Genomic DNA, 20,387 nt, shown 5'->3' with positions numbered 1-20,387 from the left:
TATATGAAAAATTAATTTTAAAAAAACACAACATGTAGACACAATTTGAAAATGAAGTGTAGAAATATATTTCTTCAGTAAAATTAATATTAACATTTATAATATGTTGATACGCATATTAATTCAAAAGTTGCATTTGTGCATAATGCGACAGATCAATCGATGAATTAAAAAATTTGCTTAAAATCGAGTCAATGCAAAAGAGTTCGGCCCTTTTTGGCGTTGCTTTTTATTACAACGTGTGAATATCGGCAGATATTACGGCAAATTATGTGTTGAAAAGAACTGCCTATAACAAGAAGTTGATTCCATTTGAGTTATTTATTACTTATTGCTATCTCGTCTCATTGTCAATAAAAATGAGTGTAAAAGAGGAATATTTGTGTGTGACTGCAATTCACAAGTTTCGGAAAGAAACAAAAGTGATGGATACTGTAAGAAACATTTGTGACAAATTTGTAAAATTTTCAATGTTTTTTCACAGCATCCATCATTTTTGTTTTTTTCTAAAACTTGTGTATCGCGAAATTAATTGTTCGGGCCCAAGATATGAAAGTTTATTTTATGCAGGTAAAATAAATGATATAACTTATTTAAAATAAAAAATAAGAAATAGGCCATAAGAAGTTATTGAAAATAATAAATACTAGATTTTATTTTTATTTAATAATATTCCGCCACAATATTTTATCAACTTTTATATACATTTTTAGACTTAAGTAAAAACAGGTAAAAATAAAGATAAAGCAGAATTGATGTTTTGTTGCAATATTTCTTTATTTAAAATACATCTTTCAATCTGATTTTGTTAATAACCAATAAATTTTTTCAGTTTGAACATAAGTTTATTTCTGATTAAAATGTATCATTGGCAAGAGTTTATACTTTTAATCCTGTGTAAGTTTATAATAACATTTGGTGAATTTGAGTGTTAAATTATTTCCCAATATCCTGTATCCGGATTTATTTTGTGACTGTATTGTAATCACATACAAAAATATTCTTTTTTTCAGACTCATCTTTGCTTGTACAAAATAGCACTGTAAATAATTCAAATGGCATCAATTTCTTTTAAAAAGGTAGTTTTACCTTTCCAACAATATATGATTTGCTGTAATAGACCTGCCAGTGTTAATATATTGCAACGAGAGAAACGTTATCTCTTTGAAAAAAAGCCAAGACTTTTGCTTGTTAATACAAAGGCACAGAAATTTAATTTAAATTTAAGTATGTGTTCTATGATTTTCTGGAAAGATGTACTTTGCTGTACAAGTGGGACAGCTGAATTAGGAGCTGTAGATAAATTAGCATGAAATATGCGTTTTCTTTTCGGAGTAATCCTCTTCGTCAACCGAGGGACGTGATTTTTCTGATTTAAATTCCGCATTTACCGTAATCAACTCCGAGTCGTCATCGATCGCGCTTAATTACGAGGCGCGTTCTTTTTTTCTTTCTTCTGCACAGAAATCTATTTTCACTGCCAGGAAGGCATGTTATAACGCATGAATGTCTCATTACGAATTCTTTGGCCCGTTTCGAGATAATTTTTGATTAAGCTTTTGAAGATCACGATTTAATATGCAAATTTTTAACGAGCTGTATTTTCGTAATGTAATCGTTTTAATTTAGAACTTTGTTAAAGAATTTGCGAAATTATCTGGGGAATATTGATTTTGTTATACAGTTAGGAAATTTGTGTTAAATTTGACATATATCGTGTTCCAAATTTTGTGTTAATTTAACATAAGGTAAATATAATAGAAAGTAATATAAATATTATAAAAAATTAACGTAAAAAATGTAACACTTTGACACAATTTGAAAATAGAGTGTGGAAATATACTTTATTAGTAAAATTAATAATATGTAACATTTCTAATAACATTTATAATATGTCGATACAAACATTTTATTTATTTATTTACTCATAAATTATGTTATTTTAACATTAAAAACTGTTAAATACCAATTTAATACAAAATATTCAAATAGTATAATAATTACATTAAATTAGTATTAAATTAACACTATGTTAAAAATTTAACACAAAATTTTAACAAGAAGCAGTTTTAATATAAATACAAAATATTTTCTACTGCGTATTCATTTTTTATTAAAGCAGCTTATAATTATCAAGAAACCTTATTGTTATCTTTTGTTATCTATTTTCTTCGAAACTTATTATCGAGAAATCCCATCTTTTTTTTTTTTATCGAAGTGGCTTTCAACTATTCTAGTCGGAGCAGTTTTACAGATAATATTTAAATGGAACAAAAAAAATCTATGACGAAAGAGATATTCGATCTAACGTTTTGGGACGTCACATCTATCTACTTCTAATAATAAAAGCTCTCAGAGTGACTCGCTAATGAGTGCACCGCGAAGAAAGGGAACGGCCGCGCTCGCTGGGTTTTCACACGTGCACGCCAACGCGAGCAAAAGTGACGCAACAGAGAGAGAAAAGTGTTCGCTATCGCGGAATAAAGTCGGGTTTTTGATTCCGCGCGAGCCGTGCGCTTTGCATGCAATCACCGTGTTGTGGTGGCTCCGTCAGTATCTGTCGCAACACTCGCCAGGACTATTTTTGCGCCTGGTAATTCTTCGCTCGTCTAAAAGCCATTAGTTAGGCAGTTTACGCGAGAAGTTCTGTCGAAACTCTTTTAATAATAAAAGAAACACGTTATCCGTCGACGATAAAAAAAAATCTCCATCTTTAAATAGCTCTAGCATCGCGCGCACTAATAAACGCGATAATAATCGCGGTGGCGCACGATTATTATGCGATTACTATCGTTCCCGGCGCCGTCCTCGTCGCCGCCGTCGTCGTCGTCAATACGCTCGAATAAACGCGTTTCCTCGTATCGATCTCGCCGAGAAAGTCATCCCGCGTATCGATGATCCACGATCATGATGTAACGCGACATTTTCGATGTTTTCCGCTTCCCCTGCGAAAGGACGACCGGTTTTCCTACGATCGCGCGCGATTTGTCTGGGATTTTTCGACGGCGCCGACCATCAGATGCGTGCGTATCAAGCGTACATAGTAGAAAACATTTTGTATTTATGTTAAAACCGGTTCTTGTTAAAATTTCCGTGTTAAATTTTTAACGTATCCAAGGATTAATTTAACATAACGTGATTGTGTTATTTAAACGTTTTGTGTTAAATTAATATTTAATACATGTCTTAGTATTAAAATAACACAATTTATGAGTGAATAAACAAATAACAAAAATAATGTAGTTTTTTAACATAAAGTCCAAGATAAATGAATAAAATGTACGTGTCAACAAATTAATAAACGTTAATTTTATTAAAGAAATACGTTTCCATCATATTTAAAACTTCAATTAAACATCTATTCAAGACTTAAACAAACATCTTATAAAGATATTATTTTCGCCAGGGAACATATTCATCTTGTGTAAAATTAACATGAAAATTTGAAGTGGATTATTTAGAACATGCGATATATGTTAAATTTAACACAAATTTTCCAACTGTGTATAATGTGATTGCAATTGACTGGGGGGAGAAAGAGGGAAGATCGCGCGCATTGAATAAACCACGCGTATTTCCTCGGCCGCTCGTTCCCGAGTGCACAAAATTGTGCGTGTCCCGCATGATATAATCATAAGTGATACTAAGAATGGGATTAACATAATGTGAACTGGAGCTGTAATACTGGAGAGTCGTATGTCACGCGTGACGAGTGTACACGACGCCGCCGTTTTAGTCATATGACGAGACTCCCCCCTCCTCCTCCTCTTGTACCTCGTTACTTCCTCCGGATGAGATACAATGAAATAAAGGGCAAATTATAGACTGCACGAAGTACGTCTTTATATGCGTATGGAGTCTTCATCGGACCCTGAACGTATCTTCAGGAAGTGGGACTCAGCTGGCGTACGTTGACTCTGACATTTTCAACTCTTTCCTCCCGCACATGTTGTTTCTCAGGAAACTACAATTTTCATATGTACATGCACGATGTTGTATTTATATCATGGTATTCAATAAGATTTTTCTTACTATTTCTCGAATTTTAAATTGTTAAAGCGGTCGATATTACATATAATTCCGATAGTCAAATGTTGAACAATAAAAGATTCAACGGTCACGGTGCTCTCGTGCTTCCTTCCATTTAGATCTTGATAACATAAGTCATCAATAACCGCAATCTGACGTAATTGCCGTAATTACTACAACATTCCCATCTGTGGGGAAAGCTACTGTCCGCGCACTTTAGTCCATAATTAAAAGCAAAGTTACGTTTCCACGCTCTTAAGTGTTAACAACGCCAATTATCGATAATCGCGGTTTACGACTATAATTCTGACACACATTCCCATATATCCAGATTGATACCTCGCAGTCCGTAATTGAATGCGACGTGTGAACGAGATTACATTTAATCGTGGCGATGTTGTCATCGAGGAACAACTGGGGAAGGACTTTCCGCGACTCGTCGTAGTTCGGTTTCGGTGCCACTCGAGAACGCAAACCGCCAAGTTATACCAACTCCGACATTAGTGTCGCAGTACGACAATCGATCTTTCCGGCCAACCCGCACTACCGCAAAGCTTCCGCCGTGGAAAATCCCACTTCGCGTCTATTAACCCTCGGAATTCTGAATAAACCACTGTCACATAACATACGAAATTAAAGATAAATTACAAAAGATCACGAAACGCAAGATATGTTAATATGTATGTCAAAATGTGTAACAATATAAAATCTTTAGAAATATATGTAACTAAAATTTTTTACAAGTTTGGGTAAAATATTTTTTAAATTAAGTTAAAATTAATGACTTAAAAAATTAATTTACTTACGTGAATGAAAAACTAATTCATTGTCAATTACAAATTACGTTAAGATTAAATTAATTTATGTTAAATTAAAAATTAATTTGGAAAACATTATTCATAGAAATAATGTTTTTATATAAATAATTAAATTAGAAATTTCTAATTTTTTAAATTTAGATTACTCCAAAAAATTATAATATATAATAAATTATCAAACAAATTTAATATTTTATTTGCAAATTAAATTTATATAAAATAACAAAGAAAATTGTTTTTTATATGGCAACGTTTTTCATTCTTAATTTTTTTTTTACATAGATAAATTTTTAACTTAGAAAAAAATTAATAAAATTTATGTGTTTTACAAATAATTAGTTACAGTTAAAAATTGAATTATTTAAAATTAACCAAGTTATAGTAAAAGTTATTAACTTTTTTATTAACATTATTATTTAATTTTGTAACAAATTATTATCTAACTTTGATTTTTTATTTATTCCGTATGAATATTTTTATAAACACGGAACATACATATTATACATATTAATTTTACATACACATGATAATATATATTTTACATTTGCAATTATCACAATCGTTACGAATAAATTATTAAACGGGAATCGCGGTTATGATTAAAGAATAACTAAATATATTGCGGTAATGTCCGCGATATCGCCACGTCATGAAATAATAATAGGCTCGACTTGATAAAACACGTGTACGGATACTCGAGGCAGTATAAAAAACGGTGTCCTTTAAGGTCGCCGAGTATAATCATATCTAATCTATTCTACCTAATAGTATCTAATCATATCGCCGCTTTGTCCGGGCAACTTTCATTTTTACGATCACATGGTTACACATTTGGCGCATGTGTTCACCAGTAAAAGGGCAGTCGTTCGCTCGGTGATTCGATCGCATTCAACGCGGAACTTTACGATGCATTATAGTTTTAAAAGCTCGGAAAAAATCGGTGTTTTTCAATTTTTTCCGCGGATTTTCTCGGTTCCTTGCAGATAAATTTTTTCAATAAATTTTTTTCCACTTGGAAAAGGAATCGAGAAAATCCGCGCAAAAAATGGAAAAAAGCCGATTTTTTTTCGAACTTTTAAAACTACACGATACATCTTTGCGAACCTTCAACCATATTTTCAAACCGCATGAAACATTTAACGGTACATTTAAACGTCTTATTTTTAGACATTGCGATACAAATATGTAAGATGTTTAAATAGGAGGAAAACGGGTTTTTCTCGTATATCTTGTCGACTGGTAAACGAGGCTGGGAAAAATCGCGCACATGCCGGTTTTAAGATTTTGCGCACGTCGCAATGAGAGACGACGTGTTCGATATTTGCGCGGCTTATTGATTGACCCTTGAAACCACGCGTGTGTGTATTGCCAGACGTGATGTCGCCGTGATTTGCGGCGAGGAAGTAATTCTCGTTTCCAGCGTTTCCACCTTTTTCTCTCCTTTGTCGCCGCGCTCACAAATTCGGGCTATGACTTCAGCCAACGCTTCTCTCGTAAATCATTCCGCTCCGGCAAAGTCGCCGCTATTGCTTCTGAAAACATCCCGGTACCACGGTCGCATTAACTGTGCCTCGCAAAAGCATCACGCTGCGCTCGGTTTTGTACCGATAGTCGGGGATTCGCAATTTATTATGCCTTCGACGTGCCTATGAATAATTTTCGTATTATGAAGTATTTATTGTTATTTACACGTAAAATCATTTTTTATACTCTCTCGTTAGTTATTGTCTGTTCTGTCATATTTAAATGGTCAACATTTTTTCTCTATTATGTAATTTTTCAATGGAGAGAGAGAGAGAGAAATTCATGTTAATAAAAAACTTTTTACCTAAAGAAGGTTAAGTACTTGTTACGCGAGAGAAATAAAGTATAACTGTTTTATAAGGACGCTTTTAAGGAACGTCCAATGAAAGACCATATCTATCACTTAAAAACATTTAACGATGACAGTCGACAACAGACACATCACGTTTTAGGGGAAACGTATTACACTAGTAATACGTTTATTCCATGTTTCCATTATCTCGCACGCAGTAGAGCTGTAACATCGGCTTACAGCGACACGATCGTTTTCCGGGCTGTTTAAAGACCCTTCCCCCTCGTTCCCTTCGAAAGCACTTTGGCTACTGGATAGTCGGATAAACCTTTTAAAACGTCAGCTGGTCGACACGTCGAGAATATTTCATATTCAGGTGGAGCAAGGAGAGGAGGAGGAGGCGAAGTCCGAGGGTGTGGACGCATCTTTTTCCGGATTTGTCACGGCGCGTCTTGATACGCCGGCCCTTAAAAGTTTCGTTACTCGAACGAGCACGCACGTGAACACGCGCGCAGCCTTTTAATTGCCCATATTTTTAGCTCGGGTGTCTGGTTCGCCCGCGACGATAAATTTCTCCACTCCCTGACTTCGGCGCAATCGCCAGCGTTCGTTCCTTTCCTTTGCCCCCCTGTCGTCGTCGTCGTCGTCGTCGTCGTCGTCGTGAATCTTGTACCTGGGCCCTACACCCGAGAGAGTGCAGTGGCGTATCCCTTCCCACCGGATCCGATCTGAAGGACCCCGTTGCTTATAATCCGAAAGTGGAAAGGGGGGGAGGGTGGTTCGAAGGGAAGATGGAAGAATCGAGAAAAAAAAAAGAACAATTACATGGCTCGAATATACGAAGGCGCGTATTTGCGCACGGAAAGAACAATTTTGCTGAAACACAGATCTGAAAAAAATTAAGTTGAACCATGAAAAATTTATATTAGGTGTTTAAGCTAATTGCTAGAATCGAAGGTTATTTCCCAATCTGTATCTAGCTAAATTTTTAGATACTATAGTAAAATTGTTCTTTCCGTGCAGCGAAAATACCGATCGCCCGCTATAGATAATTAATACGCTTAAGGGCCGATAATGCACCAAGAGAAATAGCAAATGAGATACGTGGCATGGTCTACTGTTAGATACTCACAGTTAATGTGCGATACCGAGATCTAGCCGCATGATATTAAATCAGTTTCGAGCGTCATACATGTACGACCAGCCGTAATGAAGACGTTCCCAACAAAAGCGAGTAAAATTTTTAAGCGAATAATCGACTAAAGTTCCTCTTCGTTGCTTTACGAGGTCGTTATTTGATGCTGATTAACATGAAAATCGAGATAATAAACCGTTGCTGCGGTTCTCTTGCTTTTGTTAGCTGAATAATTTCGGAGAAGCTTCCTCGTACAAGTCGTATATTTGAAAGATGAATATATACCCTTTTGCGATAGTGGCCGATGGCAAACATCGAACGAAGAATGAAACAGTACAATATACCTTTCCGCATGATTGCGCGAACGCTACGTAGCGAAGCCGCAGAATTTTTGTTCGCCGCGACGCGTTTCCACGTCTCGTTACCCCGTAACCCTCGCGGGACGCAGGAATCGAATCAGGATCATTGCGGAACAACGCGGTACAGCAGGCGAAGGAGGAGGAGGAGGCCGCATATTATCGAGGCGTAACGGATCAGAGTGAAAGTCCGAGACACGACTCGCGCCGCTCGCTCGCTTGCTCCGTCTTCTCTCTTCGAAGAGGAGCCTTCGAAGGCGCGGATATCGGGCACAACTCGAACGGATCCGAAATAGTCGTGAGCGCGTTCGCGCCTCCCAGTCGGCCGGCGACTTACTTACGCAATTACGTTACGCGAGAGCCATGAGCTCTCTTTTTCTGATCGCTTCTTTCGTCCTTTCCTCTCCAGGAAGCGTCCTCCTCACTCGTCTCGCTCGGACAAGCGCTCGTTTTCGCTTCTGTTTCGCTTCGACGAGAGGCGCGTGCGAGTGCGTGTCCGTACACTTCCGACCCGACTACCGGCCAACCACACTCCGCGCCACTTACGTGCATTTTAGTCGTGGCGAAAGGGTCCTCACGGCGGCGCGGCGTTTCAGCAGATTATTTTTATCCTCAAGGCGTGGTACACCCTTTCGCTTTCGGTGATTCCAGATCTGTGTAGAGAAAACGCGCTTCGTTTGCCAAATGTTAAAAGTTGTATGTGGCCGAGTCTCAGAATTTCATTATCCAGAGCGACGTTCGTTGTATCTTTCGTGATTCTTTAATTTATCGGAGGACTGCACAAAGAGCCTAGAGACGTAGATACGTCTGCGCAACAAGTGCCTGCGTAGTATTATTCGTTTCGAAAGTCCAAGTGACGGAAATGCATCCTACTTCGCGGAATTGCAACAGGCGGGATTAATTGCTGAATCAGAATACGCGAGACAGCCGTTGCGATCCGTGATTCATGATGCCTATACGTTTCTATGTCAATGACGGGATATTAACTGTATATTCGTCCGCGCCAAATTGGACCAATTTGTGTAGGTTGACAAGGAGGAACCTCGTCCGAGATAGGTGTCATATCGCAAGTCGATATCATTTAGTCCGGTCACAAAGCTCCTACAAAAATATCGCAAGAGCTATTTCGAAGTGCAGGCGTGGGCGTATCGTAAATGCAATCTTAGTGATGATTCAATTTGGACATTAGACATTCATCAAATCGTGCAATATAAATGACACTTGAAATATCAGAAGTGTCTAAATATCGGAAATACCGTGTCATCATGAGTTCTTTACGATACAATAATGTTCTCGCTTTATTTCCATTCAGATTGTATTTCGATTTACAGTCTAAAAGGATAAAAAGATTATTTTAATCAGAGTTAATGCCAATGCACTTGGTTAAAGGATTCTTTGTCGATCGGAGATAGAAGAAGCCGCGAGTCCAGTTTGGGCCCTGGCTGAATTCTCGCGATAGCAATCTCATCTTCATCTTTAACGAGAAAGTCCCGTAACTGCGTAAGCCGTGGCGAATGCCGCGTCGAAACAATGACCGGTATTCGGAGCGTGCATTTATTTAAATCGCGAAGAGAGGCAAGTGTTGCTCCTTGCGCGCCGAGTACGCAGCGAGGAGGTTAAATATATCTGGCCTGGCCTGAGCGTTCCTCCTCCTATCCTCATTCCTTTCGAGCGGTCGGTCTTTGCTAAGTCAGATTCGAGTGCAAGCACTCTAGACGAGAATCGCGCGAGGGCCGCCCCGATGACGAATGATTGGCGAAGTTTCCAAGATTAGTTACGGGAAACCATCGCCGCGACCGTTTGTTCGTAAATCTCACGAGTCATGGGTTTAGACAGACGGATCGCTTATCGCGGAGTCACGATGGAAAATGCCGGATTTAATATCTAAATTAAATCATTCGCGCCGCATAATCGGCATCCATGAGATTTGTGATGTTAATGCGCATTTACGGTCTAGTTTTGAAAATGCGGTTTAACGTCATTACTCAGCGTACTGTAGTTAATAGCGATCTGCTTAATTTGTATAAATAGAATATTCGGTTTGGCGTTTGTTAATGCGCTCGTTGACGGAAAATTGAGCTCTCGACTGGAATTGATTATTTTGAAAATTCATTCGATTAAAACATTTTCGTAATTAATGCTGATGAAAGGACAGCCGGATGGGGTGGGTGGCAGTGCACACAGCATTGGTGCAAAGCACCGCCCAAGGAAAATATTTGGGCCGGAAATTATGCGCGATATTTTTGCACTCCAATAATAAACTGAGCTTCGCTCGTGTCGGATAACGGATAGCGGACCAAACGAATAATGATCGTTAAATTGGAGCTGACGAGCGCAGCTTTCGTTCGTCGACGCGTGATACTATCCCCGCGTGTAATCCCGATTTATTTCTCGCCCGATTTCAATTACCGGGAGCCGTGCGTTGAATCATAAAGCCCCGCAGCCCGTCAAATGGAAATAAATGCGCTTTGATAATAATTATACGAAACGAATATTTTCGAAGCAATATTCAATTTCGTAAAAAAATATACTCATTAGCGTATCGAGGGATAGCTCAATTGGATTATATATGTTCAAAACTGTACAAAGGATTTTATGTTCCGTAATTGAAATTAAATATTGTGTTTTATTTAATATATCGTATTCATATAATTTTCCACATCGCATAAATAAATATCTAATTATTTTCGATGTGCATATATGTATGAAGTTAATAAACATGTCTTAAAAAAAAAAAACTGAATTGCTTCAAAAAGATTGTGTGCAGTAATGAAGGCGTATTTATATTTCCGTTTGATGGATACGTAATATAGGTGTGTGATGTAGGTGAACGTTTTTCACTTTACACTCTTTAAAAAAATACGACTGCAATTTACAGCGAGTAAAATGCCGATGCGTCTGCGAAAAAATACGCGCGGTAAGTGCCGCGGCGCGTACAAATGGGAAGTGTGCGGTTCGCCCGTGGGTGCTTGTACGACGTGGAAAGAAAAAAAAAAGGAGTACGAAAGTGCAAGTCGTTTGCGTAACGCGTGAGTTACTTACGGCGGCGTTCACACCGCCGGTTAACAACGCAATGTGCGACGGTTAAACAACTGTTATAATCGTTCCACTGTTACGACGCTTTAATGGCTCGCTAGCAATAATGTTCTACGTGATGTAAGATTATTATAACCAATAAAAATATATAATCCGAAATTTGCAGACGTTCGACAAATGGCTGCACCAAGAGAAAAACAGATTGAAATATTTAGAAATGAATATTGCTTGTGACATTTTCTCCGATTTATTAGTTACAAACAAAATTTTATGACAGAATATACATTTGTGTGAAATATATTTTATTTGTTTTATTAAGAATGTGTTAAGATATTTCTCAAAACATTAAGAAAATTATGAAAAAGTTGTAGCTTATTTTATATTGCATTCGAGAGTAATAGAAAAAAATTGACGGCGTTTTTCTATCTGAAAAATGTTATTTCAATAAAAAGTAGACATGTGCTCTAATAAAAATATAATTAATAATGAAATAAGAAATAATGAAAAAAATTTTAATTTTTTACTTTAAATATTTAAGATAATTTATGTAAAATTTTATTGCGAGTCGATGTAGAGATCAGTTCTGTAAAATAAACAAATTTTATAAAATAACTAAACAGACAATCACAATAAAACTTTGTAGAAATCATCTTGAATACTTAAAACGCTTACACAAAAAATTGAGATTTTTCACAACTTAATGTTGTAAAAAATAATGGAATTTTAAATAACAAATAGATTGAATAAACATATAAAAATATGTTATTAAATAAAAATATAATTTTATTTACACAATTTTCATACGTATATAATTTATTTGAGGTGCACGTTAAATTATTAACGCATTTCCAGATTTTATTTATTTAGCAAGGATCGTATGTTCGATACATCCTTAATTGGTTTATTAGCTAGAAATAAAATATTATTTCACTATATTGAAATAACAGATCGTTCGTAAGATCCAAAGTTTCGCGGATTTACCTCTCACACAGCTAGCCGAAATACAATGAAAAATATTGCGAGTCAGACAAATCTGCGCCTATTGAAAATGACAATACGATTTCGCAAACGAACGGAGGAGTGTTACACGATGCGCACGTGTGTGTGTGTGTGTGTGTGTGTGTGTGTGTGTGTGTGTGTGTGTGTGTGTGTGTGTGTGTGCGCGCGTGTGTGTGTGTGTGCGTGCGTGCGTGCGTGCGTGTGTGTGCGCGCGCGCGCGCGTGCGTGTGTGCGTGTGTGCGTGTGTGTGTGTGTGTGTAGGTGATTTCTCACGACTGATGAAAGTGACTTCCCCGATCGACCTCTCCACACTCGATAACACACCGACGTTCCTTTAAGGCTTCTGTTTATCGCGGGTATCGTTTTACGGGATTGTTCGCGCAGATAGGCGACCGGCAATCGGAGCCAAGGCTCGCTTTGAGAAAGTTACGACCTCGACGACAGAGGCGAGTAAAAATTTTGATAGCGCCCACGTAAGGACGATGTGTAGTAAGATAAATAATAAGATTATGCTCGTTTTATAGAGATCACTTGTTGCGGTGTTCTCGAACCGCAGTAATAAATTTAAATCCAACTTGAATTACGACACACTCGTCTTGCCGGAACGGAATATAAAAACGAACTAAAGATAGAAGATGTTGTTCATAAAATTAACATTACGGTTAATTTTATAGGCATTTACGGTACCGGCGAGCTACCTGTTTTTCTCTCGGTTATTAAAATAAAATTGCGCGGATCGATTATGATGATTGACAGCCAGATGGTTTAAGATTATAAAAAAGATCCTAGATGAGACTGCGACGACACGGTATTGCAAAGTCATCTTTTCGCGGCGATGGCTTTGCAACCGCCATTATTTATCGAGTTTTCGAGCCGTTATGTCATACCGCGTTATTAGTCTATCATTAATACCGTACCAATATGAAAACAGAGATATTGGAAATTATACGTTGCGCGATGTAATCATCCCTTAATCATACACAACCTTTAAAAAAAGGGAGTTACCCTCGTAACCTTCCAAATTGCAATTCGCACGCGTGATTAAGCGCAATATGCATAACTGCCCATGACTATCACGTGCATTGTTGCATTCGTCTGTTTTCCTCAGGATTTTGTACGGCCGCCGTTAATTATAGCAATCGCCGCATGGTACGCATTATCCCGGAATGCAGTTATGCAAACGAGAAGAGAATAGATCTTCCCGAAAGGGGAGGGCGATTGAGAGTAACGAAATATTGCGGAAAGTAATAGGGAGGAGGACGTCAGGGCGATTGGGAGGAGAAGTCGCTCATGAATCGATCTTCGCGAATTTTCGCCGTTACGACTGTCGTTCGTTGACGAAGGATCTCGGTACGGTTCTTCGACAGTTATCGTTACTTTACTTCCCACGACCGGATCCCGATCCTAACGGCCGGGCCGGCGGTGTCTCTAAACACGCCCGACTGAAAAGGCGGAGGCGGTGTTGCGAGGCCGGATAAGTGTCAGGGGGGGCCCCGTCTCCCTCGGCATGAGGCCGGGGCAACTCAAGTGTTGAACTCAATTCCGTCAGGTTCAACCTCGTGTTCGTTCCCAGATCCCCTTCCGCCCGGACGGAAGTTCTCGAGTGACATTTCGCGTAATACGTTGCAACGTGTTGTCTTCGTGAGTTTCCGAAAAGTAGATGACAATCCTTTCGCCAATCCTCTTTCCCAATCTTTTCGCACGCGCGCAAAGTATGCAGGTTTTAATCCAATTTTTTTCAGAGAGATCATAAAAAGATCGATTGTTCTTCGATGTGATAAGTATTACAAAGAAGAATTTCCTTTTCAATACATAATTTCCTTTATTATTTAATATTATTTTATTATTCTTATTTCTTAATTACAAGTATCATATTTTTAATACATAAAAAAATTAGTATCACATCGACAATTTATTGTTTCACATATAAGCAAGAATATAAAATCTTGAGAGAATTTTGATAATTTTAAACAGACGTAATTTACAAAATTACTTTACGTTAGCTAATTATGTCTGTTTAAAATTATAATTTTTTTTAAAAAGATTTTACATTCTTGCTTATATATGAAATAATGAATTGTTGAATGTTAATTTTTTTTCTATGTATATGTATAATAATAATAATAATTTCTCAGACACAGAAAGTAACGACAGAAAACACAATCATGAGAAAAAGAAAAGATCTTTCTTACGTTTTGTTTTATAAATATCAAGTGAAGAAGAAGAATATTCATGTTGCAGAGATTATACTGCACTAGTGCATTTCTGGCAACATTGTCTGGCATGAGTCATCACGGCGCTTCGCCGCGGTGAGTTACCGTTAACTCTTAGCACGACGACGTTGAATCCGCGAACACGTGAGAACACGCCTTTTTGCCGCGCTCGTTATTTCCGTCAGCGACTCCGACCTGTTGTTTGTTTACGCAGCCCGAGCAAGCCTTTTCCGAGCTCGATCGCTTTATTTTAAAGAAAGCGCGAAGGCACATCCGAGCACACATCCAAAATGTCTCTGTTAGCGAGCGACTACTCGAAAGCGTTGGGATATGAACGACCTGCAATTTACTCGAAACTCCCAGAAGAACTCCTTTTCGTTTGCGATACGATTACTATTTCGCAAATTTCCTTCGTAATTTTACTTCGAAAATTTCGTTTCCTCCTCGCACTGACAAAATTTCGCGCCGCCTTCGCGGCAAACATCAGTCACGTCTCGCTCGTAGTGGTGGCGTAAGAAGTTATGAAACGTGACGCGAGAGCATATAAAACGTCTCCTCAATTACGAGCTCGCTCTATTCAGACGCTCAGACGCGTCTAGCGAAATTGGCTTTTCTTGTCTCGCGCGAATCCGAGGCCAGTTTAAACCCTTTCCTTACGTCATATTAAGCCGCTTTGTTGAACTTATTGACAAACGAGATAGGAATGTACCGCAATTACTAACGTAAAGTAACGGTGTCGCAAGTTGTCGGGGAAAGAGAGGTCTTGATCAATCGTGAAAATATCAGAAATTAACGTGAAACACATTCATAAAATAGTATACGTTACGAGAAATAGCGATCAGATATCGAATATTGGCGTTCTTTCTTTCGATTTTATTTTCTTTATGAAATCGGAGTCGGCTATTTTTTTAAATAAATTTGTATTCCTTAAACGTAATATTTGTTTAATTATTTTATTTCTACGTACGTTTCTAAAATCTCGTTGCGAGATTGCTTGCACGAAAAGAACGGTTTTGTTGAAGTATGTAAATAATTACTTAACCGAATATAGATCTGAAGAGAATTTTATTGGATCATCAAAATAATCATGACGAATGTTCAAGCAATGCTGCAAGATATTTGGACATTCTGACATAACATAATTATTTTGATAACCCAATAAAATTATTTTCAGATCTGTATCCAACTAAATTGTTAGACACTTTGGCAAAACCGTTCTTTCGATGTACGTACAGTATCAAATTTTACAGTTTCACTGTATCGCAATACTTTGGCAAGATCCGGTATGTCCATCTAGAATTGCGAAAGGGTTGAGGCACGCATATTTCTTTTTTCCTTCTTTTTTTTGTGGTACACGCGCGTATTGTACTCGCGCGATCTTCCTCCGTAGTCGTGGTCGGGTGGTGCTAGTACGTACGAGTGGAATAAATTGCGTGGGACGTGATGCTTATGAAGGTAATTGAGCACGTGTCGCCTCGCGTTGATGAGCTATTATAAGGATCGCTGAGAATCAGCCGTCCTTATAAAAATTGTTCGTTCGCGCGCGAGCGCGCGAACGCGTTTGACAAGAGGACATTACTCGGGACGACGTCGTGTATCAGACTTGACGGGCGCGAACGAGAGAAAATTACGCTACAAATTCGCACTCTCGCGAGGCGAGAGGCCCAGCTGACGACTGCCGACGCGAACAAAAGTATAGATGACGCCCGGAAAGACCACTTTCAGGGTCGGAAGCGAGCAAAGTGACGTCGCTGTAGCACGTTACTCGCTCGACCGAAGAACGATGTCTAAATTCTGTTAGAACAATTAAGGATGTACGTGTTACGTCTCAAAGTATTAGAAATAATACTTTAATATAGATGGTTCTATTATTACACTGAGGGAAAAATTACTAAATTTTAATAAATAATATTTATTCTAAGTACTAATGAAATATTTACTATATGTACTATACTATAATATATATTTATTTAAAATAGTACAAAAAAACACTTATTAATTTAAGCATCCTTTTTTCTTATACAGTAAATAATTATGTATCCTAAGTAAATATTTCATTAGTACTATTTAAATAAATATTTATTAAAATTTAGAATTTTTTTCTGTACGTTTGATTATCTGTCTAAACGTTGGGCATAATTCTTTTATTGCTTATTTCACTTAAAAAATTACACACTTAATTACTTAATTTTTTTTATTTGCTCTTGATTCTTCTATAAAAGCGCGTTTTATAGTACTTTTACAATTTTGATAAGACAGTAGCATCACATTTTTTATATATATAAAATAATAAAACTCGAATAAATATATTCGAGCAAGTTTATTTGAATTCACTTGTTTGAAAGTTATTTACCTGAAACTGTAGGCAAATAGAGTCGTTTTCTACTTAAGCCAATATAAATCAAATTTTTCGTTATTTTCTTCTTTGCAGTTTAGTTTCAGAACAAAAATCCTAGTATTTATTATGATCGACCAAAATTTATTATTGATTAGAAAAAGAAGTAGTAACGTAAGAAGTCTGCAATTTTTAAATTTCGAAAATTTTTAGCTGATATTATAGAGCCAAAACATTAATGTGAAATATCTTAATTAATATAAAATATTTTGAATAATTGTTTAAAAATAATGGAGATTTTCAAGACCTCGCGCTATTTTCTATCATTAATAAGGTTTGTAGACGAATCGTTCTGAAATCATTCGCAGGCGTGACGTATTGCGAATGCGGCCCTGCCGCCCGTATCTTCGTAAAACCGTAGGGACCCATCTCGAGTAAATTACTCGACAGTTGTCACATGAGGTTTCTCGCTTCCCTCGAATGCCCCACGTAATATCGCTTTGAAGTCTAATTGTAAGACCAAAGAACGCGCGAGATCGCACAACGTAGGTCGGCATCGCGTGCGCGGGGACAAAGAAGCGAAACGCAACGTGTAATATGTAAATGCAGAAACTGAGTTTAAACGCACAGATGTTTTGCTGAATCGGTGAGATGATTATACAGAATGACGTGCGAAAGGAGGGTTCGGTCGGTCACCACCTAGACACAAAGACGCGCGTGTTAATTACGCGATGTAAAACTACGCGAAAAAGAGATTTTTATTTGAGACGGTGAAAAAGAAGTAAAGAGATTTGCTTTATCTTGCGCGTTCGCGCGTATTAATTTTCTCGTTTAATTTCAACGACGTAACTTTCGGTTGTTTTTTGACGTGGCTGCGACGTGGGACGTGATACCTTCTTACCTTATACCTTTACCATCGTCGTCGTCGTAAAGTACGAGCCCTTAAAGGCAACCGCGGGAAAACAATTTTTGCGGCCGCTCTTTCAGAATTGGCCGCTCCTCCTTTTCAGCTCCGTTCCGGGATTTACAAGCGGCCGTCGCGAGCGGCGAGCAGGCGTGGAATTATTTATAATAATTACAAACACGCGAAAAAAAGAAGCTGCGCCGCCCGCCGCCGTTGCGCCCGGTCCGTACCGCGCATGCAAGTGGAGGAGACACGCGAGAACGATCGTCCTCGCACCACGTGCGTGGACCAAATGTAACGCGAGACGCTGGGGATTAATGCCTCGCCATTCATTACAAACTTTTGCCGTGCGCGTTCTCTTTTTACGCGCGATCGGCTTCGGATTCGCGCGAGTGCGAGAGGCGGAAGCGGGACGGATAAAATGAAAAACGGATAAATGGGAAAAAGAGAGAGAGAGAGCAGTATCGTCGAGATGGAAAATTCGTAATTAAAAAATTCACAGTTTCGCGAAAAATGCATTCGATGAAATCGATAGCTGTAATAAAAGATTGATGGTCTTTCTCTTGAATCGCGCGTCATTTTACGTGCAAAAAGGCACGTGGCAACTCGAAGAGTTGCTATCACTCGGAATTAGGAAGCATGAAATTGGGGTCTTTTATTTCGGGAGGCTCGTCGCCCCATGACGTTAACTCGGTTCGGTTCAACTTTCAGCCCGAAGCGCGCGTGATGCGGCGTTACGGCGCGTCTTTTATCACCGCGAAAGACATTCTCACGCGAAACGAGTTTTGTGCGTCTGTAAACGGTGCTCTCTCTCTCTCTCTCTCTCTCTCTCTCTCTCTCTCTCTCTCTCTCTCCGTTTCGGTCTTTGCTTCGCTTCGGCTATACGCCGCTCTAGTTAACCCAATTTAACGCGATGAAACGACGATGGGACGTAACTACCTTTCGGTTTTATTACAAAGATAGGGCGATGCTTCCTTATGTAGGGTCACCTTACCGAGCGTTAATAAGGGAGACACGATTGAGCGATTACGCCTCGCACGTTCCACGTCTGCAATTTCGTGCGTTCTACTCTGATTGAAATCTCGCACGAGGTCGTGCTTCCCAGAACAATAAACTTCCGAAAGATCGCTACAGATATTCGGCATGTATCGCGCGAGAGTATCGGTACCTTCGCTGCTGGGTCTCTCGGTCTGTGTGTGCGCGCCCGCAAATCATTATCTTTAATTCATCGTCAAAAACCTGCGTCAGGTAGTAATTACGATCGCGCATACGTGCGTGCACACGCGGTGTTGCGGCACGTGCGTCAGTCGGACGGGCGCCAGCACGTGCAACGCCGAAATGGGGTCTACGAAGAGGGCGCGAAGCAGATTGTGCGATCACTTTCGCGAATGCGCATTCCGTCATCTTCTTTATTAAAATATTAATGAGTTTTACTCTCTGAAAATTAGCGATCGAATTCTCGGCTAAAAGTATATAAGTTTGGAGTAATAATTTTTGATCGGCATCCACCTGCAAATGTCTCTGTTTCTATTCTCTGAAAACAAAAAAATAATAGGTTTTCTGAATGTGGAATGGATACTATTTACAGTGATAAGAGCACGCGTGTATTCATTTATAAGTTTTACTTTTCCACAACGACTCTCGATAAAAAGATTCCGCGGTAAACACGAAGCGTGTCTCTCAATGGACCTTCAGACCCGAGAGAGCTTTACTTACCGAGTGCGCGGCACTCGATGATAAAACTCTCCGAGAGTGGACACCTCGCCTTAGCCTGGAGGTCCGACTGGACGGGATGGAAATATTTGACTCTTGCCCTCTCAAATACACGCACAGAGAAAGATGAACTCTTCCGTGCGCGCGCGCGCGCGCTCGAGCGAGCGAACCCGTGAGCGCACGCACGCACGCACGCAGGCATGCACGCACTCACGTTCGCGTATGTACCTGCGCGGGTCGCACGTGTTGTACGCCGGTGTCGCTTGGGCTTGACTTATGTGTGCAGCAGCTGCAGCACCGCAGTGTCATTGACATCGGCGGCGCACACCAGTTTCCACGTCGCGCTCACTCACGCAGCCAACCAGCCAACCAGCCAACCAGCCAGCCAGTCAGCCAACCAACCTATCTACCTACCCACCATCACCACTACCACCATCACCACCACCACCACCACCACCACTACACCGTCACTACCCGGCTCTTGTCCTCCTACCGATCGTACATTACACGCGAGGACGATTATAGCCCCGGCACGCTAACCGGCTGGCTGATGTTCGCTGTTCGCGCTCGCGCGCGATGATCCTCTCCCGCCCTTCCTCCTCGTTCCTTTAAACTTGCTTCGCGAATTCGCTTGGACTATCTTGAGGGTTCTCTTCTTTGCTCGATCTTTCCGAAACTGTATACGCACTGCGCGCCTACTAATACTAAACTCGAAATTATAACGATTCAGTGTCTAATACCACGTTATTAAGTTCGTGACGCGAAAAAAAGATTTTTCCCTCGATTGTTCTATTTTTTCTCCCCTCCTCTCTCTCTCTCTTATCATTTGTCTTCTCTCTACTTTATCAGTTTTGTCGTCTGAGGGAGTTGCGCATTTTCTGCTCGTCGAATTAAGGGGCCTCACACGTATGAGTGTGGGTGACACGGGTTCTTTTTCAGACGGCTTGGATGGCAATGATTTACATCGCCGCATCCGGGTACACTTTGTACTTTTCACGACACCGACTCGTATGTCGTCCAAGCGAATAAGAAA

The 20,387-nt window shown here is 39.2% G+C and overlaps 1 protein-coding gene across 2 annotated transcripts in view; it reads left to right on the top strand.

Moving 5' to 3' along the window:
• The window catches only part of LOC105200730, a 167,663-nt gene that overhangs the window by 1,578 nt on the left and 145,698 nt on the right, over positions 1–20,387 (top strand). The window lies entirely within an intron of this gene.

The sequence above is a fragment of the Solenopsis invicta genome, chromosome 2, assembly GCF_016802725.1.
Source record: "Solenopsis invicta isolate M01_SB chromosome 2, UNIL_Sinv_3.0, whole genome shotgun sequence".
NCBI classification, from domain to species: domain Eukaryota; kingdom Metazoa; phylum Arthropoda; class Insecta; order Hymenoptera; family Formicidae; genus Solenopsis; species Solenopsis invicta.
The sequence above is the reverse complement of the archived record's forward strand: the minus strand, read 5'-3'. Positions and strand labels throughout refer to the sequence as shown.